The sequence below is a fragment of the Arachis hypogaea genome, chromosome 13, assembly GCF_003086295.3.
Source record: "Arachis hypogaea cultivar Tifrunner chromosome 13, arahy.Tifrunner.gnm2.J5K5, whole genome shotgun sequence".
NCBI classification, from domain to species: Eukaryota; Viridiplantae; Streptophyta; class Magnoliopsida; order Fabales; family Fabaceae; genus Arachis; species Arachis hypogaea.
Window position 1 is genome coordinate 81,825,905 of NC_092048.1, and position 9,303 is coordinate 81,835,207.

Here is a 9,303-nt window from a genome sequence, read left to right on the forward strand (position 1 = left end):
TTTTGTCCTTATAATTTAGTTTCCAAAATAGTTTATTGTAGGATTAATATAGTCCAAAAAATTAGACACCAAAGTCATAGTCAATTCTCTGTATTGACTCTATATATTGTTGTTAGACGTATAATATATATGAAAAATAATAAATTAAAACTTACATGGCTCATGAGATAGAAAAATAAAGAGAAGAAAATAATCATAAAGATTAAAACAATAAAAAATGTATAACATAGTTCTTATCTTGCCACATTTAAATGTTATATATCAATCTAATAAATTGATAAAAAAAAGAAGATACAGTACTGTTTTCATACGTCAAAAGTTGGGAATAAATTAAAAAAACAGAAAAATGACTGAAAATATAGATTAGATAAGTAAACTAAAGAAAAGAAGAGATATAAGTGAATGTTATGCATAAAAGTAGTAACGGAATAAAATTTGTAAGTGCAGTGGATGAATGCAATGGAAGAGGATGGAGGCGAGAGTGTTGAAGGAAGGAAAGAACCAAACAGCAAGAAAAATATAGAAAAGTAAAATCCAAACTACAGTGGATGGAGGCAATGGAAGATGTGTTGTTATATTTATAGAAGTAAAGAACTGTTTTCATTTTAGTGGGAAGTTAATAGAAGTAACAAAACTGTTTTCATTTTAGTGGGTAGTTATTTAACTTTTTTATGGGTTAATGATTTTTAATTAAAAACAAAAATGTATTTTTACTATTTTGTCCATAATTTTAGTTTGTAAAATAAATTATTTGAGGGCAAATGATGTCTACCAAAATTGGACACCAAACTATGGTATTACCTTTATATATTGGTATAGATGACACATTCCCTTATTATCTTTTGTTCCCACAATTTTTCATACTTAATTAGCACACATAATTCTATCTTAAGCTAACCAAAGATTCAATTTGGAATATACAATTGTTTTTTCCGCTAAAGGCTAGTAATGTGGTAAAATATAGAACAAATGGGATTTAAAGGCTCAAAGTGGCTAACAAAGGTAATTGAAAGGGTAGGTTTAATTTAGATAAGTGAGTTTAAACAAATAATGGCCTCAATCGTATGCAATCATACAAATATAATAAACATTGGACATATAGGATGAAACAAAATATAGATTACAATCATAGAGAAGTAAACACACAAGAATAAAATAATTATGGTTAAATAATGTAACAAACCTATTACTATGCAATTTATCCTATTCTACAAAAGAAAAACTAACTAAATATCCTAATTTATTGGTGTTTAGGGAAGAGAAATTACCTCTGGAAGTCAGGTACTGACCGACCTCCCCACACTTAAGGCTTTGCACGGTCCTCGGTACCATCTGTCAGGAACAAAGGTGGGCTGGTAGCAGTATCTCCACAGTCGGGACCATCATGGCTTCCTGTGCTGGTAAAGGAAGTGGAGTCTGGGGTGTCTGAGTCCTTGAATTTTCCCATAATCAGCTCCTTGAGGTATGTGAATCGGTGCTTGTTACGGCGCTCTCTCATCTTAGCTTTGTGTTCCTGCCGATCCAACCTTTTGAGTATCTGATGGAGCAGTTGGTCTGTTGTAGGTGCTTGTGGTGTTGAAGAAGGAATTTCTTCAACCGGTTCAGTAGGATGGCTTGTGGCGGCTGGTGGAGATCTGATGTATTTCCCGTTAGGGACATACTGATCATCTCGTGGGAGCAAGGCTTTGGTGTCCCCAGCTCTGTAGGAAATTCTGGCTGCTGAGACAAGATCTAAGACCGAGGCGGGAAAAGGTAAGTTGCCCGCAATTTGCACGTGTCCCATGGCATTCCGGATGTATCTTGGTAGGTTCAGAGGTTGGTCTGTAAGGATGCACCATAGTAGAACGGCCATGTCCGCAGTGAAGGAGGACTCGTGAGTGCTCGGAAAGACGTAATAGGACATGATCTGTGCCCATACGCGAGCCTCCAAGGTAAGTGCTGAAGCCGATATTCCCTTAGGGCGGGTACGATGGTATCGTAGATCCAACAGCTGCCAGGTAGTGCGATAACTCTGAGAACGGCGTCCCAGTCAAATTGGTACATCTGGCGCTTGAGTGCGGCTTCTTGAAAGGCGTCCAATCCTTCTGGAATAGGGGGAAGACCTAGAGCTTTTTGAATGGCCTCTTCTGTAATGGGGACTTGCTTCTGACGGACAAAGACAGACTGCAGGGTTGGCAGGTGGAAGTTGGAGTAGAACTCGACTACCGAAGAAAGATTGACCTGCCTCGGCTGTCTCTGTAGGAAACCCCATTGTCTTTGTGCAATTTGCGGCTCAACAAAGGTAGTAATATGGTTTGGGAGGAGAAGAAGGTATTCGTTGTTGTAACTCCTGTCTGCCAGGATGGGGAACATCTGCTCACAGTAGCGATTGGGAAATCGCGCAGTGTCCTTTGCTGGGAAGGCCCTTTCTTTATCATCAACCTTTATCATCCTCTTAGTTATTTTTGTTGAGGGTTTAACCGCAGTTGAAGAGGGCTCTGCCACTAATGCTCTTTTTATTCCTCTTCTTGCTGGTGGTTTGGGAGTAGCTTTCTCTTTTCCTTTCTTGGTGGCCATCCTGAAAAGGAAAAAAAGAAAGTAACGTAAATTCAAAGAGATAGAGCAAGGAAAGAGGGTTGTATAAGTGATAAACAATGCACGGTAAAGAGGATGTTGTTAACACATGGTCATGACTACATGTGAAAAGTTCATCAATGGAAATATAGCAAGTGCATTGGAGGATCATTAAATGCAAGGGATTTATTGGCATGCAGGCAAAGGCATGAGTAGCATAGATCAAGCATTTAGTTAGTTGAATGTGTTATCACTCGTAACAAACTAGCCATCACGTCTGTATTGACAATTAAATTCAATTAATACATTAGTAAAGGGAATTTGTGAAAAGCAAGCATTGAATAGTAGAATAGAATAATGTAGAAAAATGCATGATGCCATATGGGCTTTTTCACAAACACATAGCATGCATGGTAAATAAGGTATAGAAAGTATTAAAGTGAACATGCAAGCAACCCTTTAAAAAAAAGTAATATATAATTGCCAAACAATTTTACAACAATCCACAAGCATATAATGAGAAATAATGACTCAAATAAATTTCCAACACCAAGTAAAAAGGAAAAAGAAAGAGAAAGAAAATATGGATAATGAAAGTAAAAAGAAAAGAAAAGAAGATAACATATAAAAATAAGGAGAATAATAGAAAAGTAGGGGGGAAGAAGAAAAGAAAACCTCGTTAATGGAGGTGAGAGAGAGAGAGAGAGAGTAGAAAGTGAAAAAGAAGGAAGAAGGAAGAAGGAAGAAATAAGGAGGAAAAAAGAAATAGGATTTAGGGAAAAGAAAGATAAGATAATTGGCAAATAAGGGAAGCTGTGCGGCGCAAGCGACGCGGTCGCGTGGGACACGCGGTCGCGCGACTTTCACTTATACTAATTGACGCGGTCGCGTCAGTCACGCGGTCGCGTGACCCGTTTTATGCTATTGGCGCGAGGGCAGCCTCGCACTTGCACAACTCTCTGTTCAAACTCTTATTGCGCCAAATGTTGGGTGACGCGATCGCGTGGGGCATGCGATCGCGTGAGTGGCCATTAGAAGGATATGACGCGGACGCGTGAGCCATGCGTCTGCGTGGGAAGAATTGTGCGTTCAGCGCTAATCCAACACCACTCTAGCACAACTTTCCGTCGTGCACCCTTTTCACGTCAAATTCCAGGGCACGCGGCCGCGTGAGTGACGCGGTCGCATGGGAGGCCAATGTTCCCACCCGACGCGGACGCGTCAGTGACGCAGTTGCGTGGGGCAATTTATGCCACGGGAACGCCTCCAGCCACGCTCTCGCGTGACTCTCTGTTCGTTTTATTATTCCCTCCAATCACTTACGGCGCGGACGCGTCAATGATGCGGTCACGTCGCGTGAAATTTTTTTTTTAAATAAAAGTATGTAAATGCAGATGCGCAAAATGTACTAATAAAGAGAAGAGTTATTGAATAGGAAAACTAAGAATAAAGAAAAGATCGATCATACCATGTTGGGTTGTCTCCCACCTAGCACTTTGCTTTAACGTCCGTAAGTTGGACGCTCCCCTTGCTCAGTCTTCGGCTATATGGGGATCTTCCAAGGGGAAGATCTCGAGCTCCTTGTTTTTCTTCATCCTCTCTCCATGGTATAGCTTTAAATGTTGTCCATTAACTTTGATAAGTTCAGAGCTTGAAGGATGACTTAGGTGAAAAACTCCGTACGGTTCGGCCTTCTCTACTCTGTATGGACCTTCCCATCTTGATCTCAACTTACCTGGCATGATCCTCAGTCGAGATTTGTAAAGGAGGACTAAATCCCCAGGTTGGAACTCTTTTCTCTTGATGTGCTGATCATGTACATCCTTCATCTTCTCCTTGTATAGTCTTGAGTTCTCATAAGCTTCTAGGCGAAGGATTTCCAGTTCTTGCAGTTGCAACTTCCTTTCAGCTCCGGCTTTCTCAATTCCCATGTTGCACTCCTTTACTGCCCAAAAGGCTTTGTGCTCTATTTCAACAGGGAGATGACAAGCTTTTCCATAAACTAAGCGGAAAGGACTCATCCCAATGGGTGTTTTGTATACTGTTCTGTATGCCCAGAGTGCATCTTGTAGCCTGATGCTCCAGTCTCTTCTATGAGGTTTGACTATCTTCTGCAAGATATGCTTTATCTCTCTGTTTGACACCTCGGCTTGCCCATTAGTCTGAGGATGGTAGGCTGTTGCAACCTTATGAATTATCCTATGCTTTTTCATTAATCCTGTTAGTCTTCTGTTACAAAAATGGGTGCCTTGATCGCTCACGATCGCTCGTGGTGATCCAAAGCGACAAATAATGTGATTTCTCACAAAGGAAACAACAGTGATAGCATCATCAGTGCGGGTAGGAATTGCTTCCACCCATTTGGAAACGTAATCCACAGCTAACAATATATAAAAATAACCATTAGAATTTGGAAATGGACCCATGAAGTCAATGCCCCAAACATAAAAAATTTCACAGAAAAGCAAAATTTGTTGAGGCATCTCATCCTTCTTGGATATATTACCAAATTTTTGGCATGGGAAACAAGACTTACAAAATTCAGCAGCGTCCCTAAAAAGAGTAGGCCACCAGAATCCACCGTCTAAGATTTTTCTAGCTGTTCTTTGAGGGCCAAAATGTCCCCCACTCTCAGATGAGTGACAGGCCTCTAAGATGGACTGGAATTCTGATTGAGGCACACATCGTCTAATTACCTGGTCAGCGCCACATCTCCATAAATATGGGTCATCCCATATATAATATTTAGACTCACTTTTTAGCTTGTATCTTTGATGCTTCGAAAAGTTTGGAGGAATTATGCGGCTAACTAGATAATTAGCTACAGGTGCATACCAAGGGACTACCTCAGATACTGCTTGCAGGTTATCAAATGGGAAATTATCAGCTATAGGAGTGGGGTCATCTGTAATGTGCCCAAGGCGACTCAAGTGGTCTGCCACTAAATTCTGGTTACCACTCCTATCCTTAATTTCCAAATCAAATTCTTGTAATAGCAGTATCCAACATATAAGCCTTGGTTTGGACTCCTTTTTAGCTAATAGATACTTTAGAGCTGCGTGGTCTGAGTACACTACTACCTTCGTACCAAGTAAATAGGCTCAGAATTTATCCAGAGCAAAAACAATAGCAAGAAGCTCTATCTCCGTAGTAGTGTAATTGGACTGAGCGGCATCTAAGGTTTTAGACGCATAAGTAATAACAAAGGGGTCCTTACCTTCACGCTGAGCCAGTGCCGCTCCTACTGCATGGTTGGAGGCGTCGCACATTATTTCAAATGGCTGGCTCCAGTTTGGTCCTTTGACAATTGGAGCTTGAGTCAGGGCGGTCTTCAGCTTATCAAACGCTTGTTTGCAATCCTTACTGAACTCGAACTCAATATCCTTCTGCAGTAGTCTAGATAAGGGAAGTGCTACCTTACTGAAGTCCTTAATGAATCTCCTGTAAAAACCTGCATGGCCAAGGAACGAACGGAATTCCCTCACAGAGGATAGGTAAGGTAAACTAGAAATAACATCCACCTTTGCTGGATCTATAGAAATGCCAGTATTAGACACAACATGTCCTAGTACAATACCTTGTTTTACCATAAAGTGACATTTTTCAAAATTTAATACAAGGTTTGTACTGACACATCTATCTAATACTCTAGATAATCCATCTAAGCAAAGGCTAAAGGAATCGCCATATACACTAAAATCATCCATAAAACTTCTATACAGTCCTCAATAAGATCAGAGAAAAGACTCATCATGCACCTTTGGAAGGTAGCTGGTGTATTGCACAAGCCAAAGGGCATTCTCTTGTAAGCATAAGTCCCAAAAAGACATGTGAAAGTGGTCTTTTTCTGATCCTCAGGACCTATATGAATCTGGAAATAACCTGTGTAACCATCTAAAAAACAATAATGTGATTTACCTGACAGGCGATCCAGCACTTGATCAATGAATGGAAGAGGATAGTGATCCTTACGAGTGGCCTGGTTGAGGCGTCTGTAGTCTATGTAGACCTTCCAGGCGTTCTGAACTCTGGTTGCCATGAGATCTCCATGCTCATTCTTCACTGTAGTGACTCCAGACTTCTTGGGCACCACTTGTACTGGGCTTACCCATTCACTGTCTGAAATGGGGTAGATGATATCTGCCTTCAGTAGTCTGGTCACCTCCTTCTTGACAACCTCTAAGATAGTGGGGTTCAGTCTTCTCTGGGGTTGATGGACAGGTCTTGCTCCCTCTTCTAAAAATATCCTATGCTCACAGACTTGAGGGTTGATGCCTACTATGTCTGCCAAACTCCAACCAATTGCCTTCTTGTGCCTCCTCAGCACACTAAGTAACTGCTCTTCCTGTTGAGAAGTGAGTTCCCTTGCAATGATAACTGGAAACTTTTGCTCGTCTTCAAGGTAAGCATATTTGAGGTATGGAGGAAGGGGTTTTAATTCTAACTTCTGATCATGGTCAGGCTCTGGGTTGTCTGGAGCTGGTAACAATGGTAAAGCACTGTCATTATCCTCCGAGAATGTCCCCACACTTGGACCTTGTCCTATGTACTTCTCTTCAAATTCCTTCTGGTGAACTTCAGCCACGGTTTCATCTATGATGTCACACTGGAGGATAGAATGATCCTCCGAAGGATGCTTCATAACTCCATTCAGATTGAAGATTACTACTCGGCCATCTATTTCAAAAGTGTATGTTCCTGAAAAAGCATCTAATTTGAACTTCGAGGTCTTTAGGAATGGTCTTTCGAGTAGGATTGATGATGGCTTCTCTGAGTCATTTTGGGGCATCTCCAGGATATAAAAATCAATGGAAAATGTGAACCCCTTAATGCCCACTAATACATCTTCAGCAACTCCAGCCACTGTAACAATGCTTTTATCTGTTAACACAAAATGAGCTGCCGACCTTTTTAAGGGAGGGAGCCTCAAAATATCATATATAGACAAAGGTATTATACTCACACATGCTCCTAAATCACACATGCAGTCAGAAAATACTACACCACCAATAGTACAATTAACCATACATGGACCAGGGTCACTACACTTTTCAGGTAAACCTCCCATTAAAACAGATATCGAACTTCCTAAACGAATAGTTTCTAATTCATTAATTTTGTCTTTATGTATACATAAATCTTTTAGAAACTTTGCATATTTAGGTACCTGTTGAATAACATCAAAAAGAGGAACAGTTACCTCAACCTTTTTGAATATCTCTACCATTTTGGGATCAGGTTCCAGCTGCTTCCTGGGCTTCTTTGCAAGTTGTGGAAATAGAATGGGAGTGGTGTCTTCTGCAGTGTCTGCGCCCTTTGGTGCTTCCTTCTGTGGTTGAACTTCTTCTTTTTCAGCCATGTCCTGTATGTCCTCTTCCTCTTCAACATCTTCTATTTCCACTACCTCTTCAGCTGAGGCATGTTCTGGTGGGCTTGGCTCCTCCTGATTCCTCTCCTGCAGTGTGCTTTTGGACCTTTGGGTGATGGCATTAATGCCACCCTTTGGATTGGGTAATGGTTGAGAGGGGATTCCACTGGAGCTCAAAGGCTGGTTATTGAAGTTATTCATTGATCCAATCTGTGAGACAAGAGCTTGCAAAGTAGAGTTCAGACCATTTAGTGTAGCATAAAGGTTATTTTCCATGGTCTGTTGTCTCCGATCAATAGATTGTAGTAAGTCGTCATTAGAAGATGAAGAAGGATAAGTAATTTGAGAGGTCTGCTGTTGGGTATTCTGTGGTCCTTAGGATTGCCTCATATGAGGTGCTCTGTAAGGCTGGTTATGGTTCTGCTGCCTGTTGTTGTCATTATTCCACCTCTAATTTCCCTGATTGTCTCTGCCTCCTCTGTTGTTGTTGTCCCTCCAATTCTGGTTAGAATTGTCCTGCCATCCATGGCTGTAATTGCCACCCTGATTGTACCCTTGGTTGGGGCGGTCATAGAAGTTATGAGTGGCTGCCACGGTGTTGTCTTCCTGCTGGAGCTGCGGACATTCATCAGTATAATGGCTATAATCAGCACAGACTCTGCAAACTCTCTGTGGGACTAACTGTTGGCATTGATGTGGTGGAGAAGGTTGAGCTTGCTGAACTTGTTGTTGATTCAATTGCATCTGCTTCAGCAAGTTGGTCATTTCACAGATACTCTGAGTTAGAGCAGCAGTCTCTCTACTAGAGGATACTTCTACAACGGTTTTTGAATGGCCTCGTTTCCGCCTGTGATTTCGAGTAGATTCAGCTATGTCGCTGATCAATTGCCATGCCTCATCAGTGGTCTTGTACTTTTTCATAGACCCATTTCTAGCACTTTCCAATGTGGTCTTATCTTGGGGCCTCATGCCCTGTGTGACGTAACCGAGTAACACTATCTTGTCAATCATATGGTGAGGGCATGCTTCTAGAAGATTATTGAAGCACTCCCAGTATTCATAGAGAGTCTCAGATTTGTCCTGAACAATCATGGAAATGTCTTTCCTCAGTTTATCAGTAACTTCCGCTGGAAAGAACTTTTCCAAAAATTCTCTTTTAAGTGTATCCCAGTTAGATACAATTGCTACGGGTTGAGTGTAGTACCACTCTCTTGCCTTTCCCTCAAGAGAAAACGGGAAAGCTTTCAACAAAATTGAAGTTTCATCTACACCATCACGCCTGACAGTAGAACAGGCTGCTTTAAAATCTCTCAGGTGTTTGATAGGCTCTTGAGTAGGTAAGCCATGAAACTTGGGCATCAAATTGAGCAGTGCAGTCTTTA

The 9,303-nt window shown here is 41.2% G+C and overlaps 1 non-coding gene across 1 annotated transcript; it reads left to right on the top strand.

Moving 5' to 3' along the window:
• The first annotated feature begins 8,926 nt into the window (after positions 1–8,926).
• On the top strand, positions 8,927–9,034 carry LOC112738677 (small nucleolar RNA R71). Its single transcript, XR_003169623.1, has one exon. It is a non-coding gene; the product is annotated as a small nucleolar RNA R71 (small nucleolar RNA).
• The last annotated feature ends 269 nt before the right edge of the window (positions 9,035–9,303 follow it).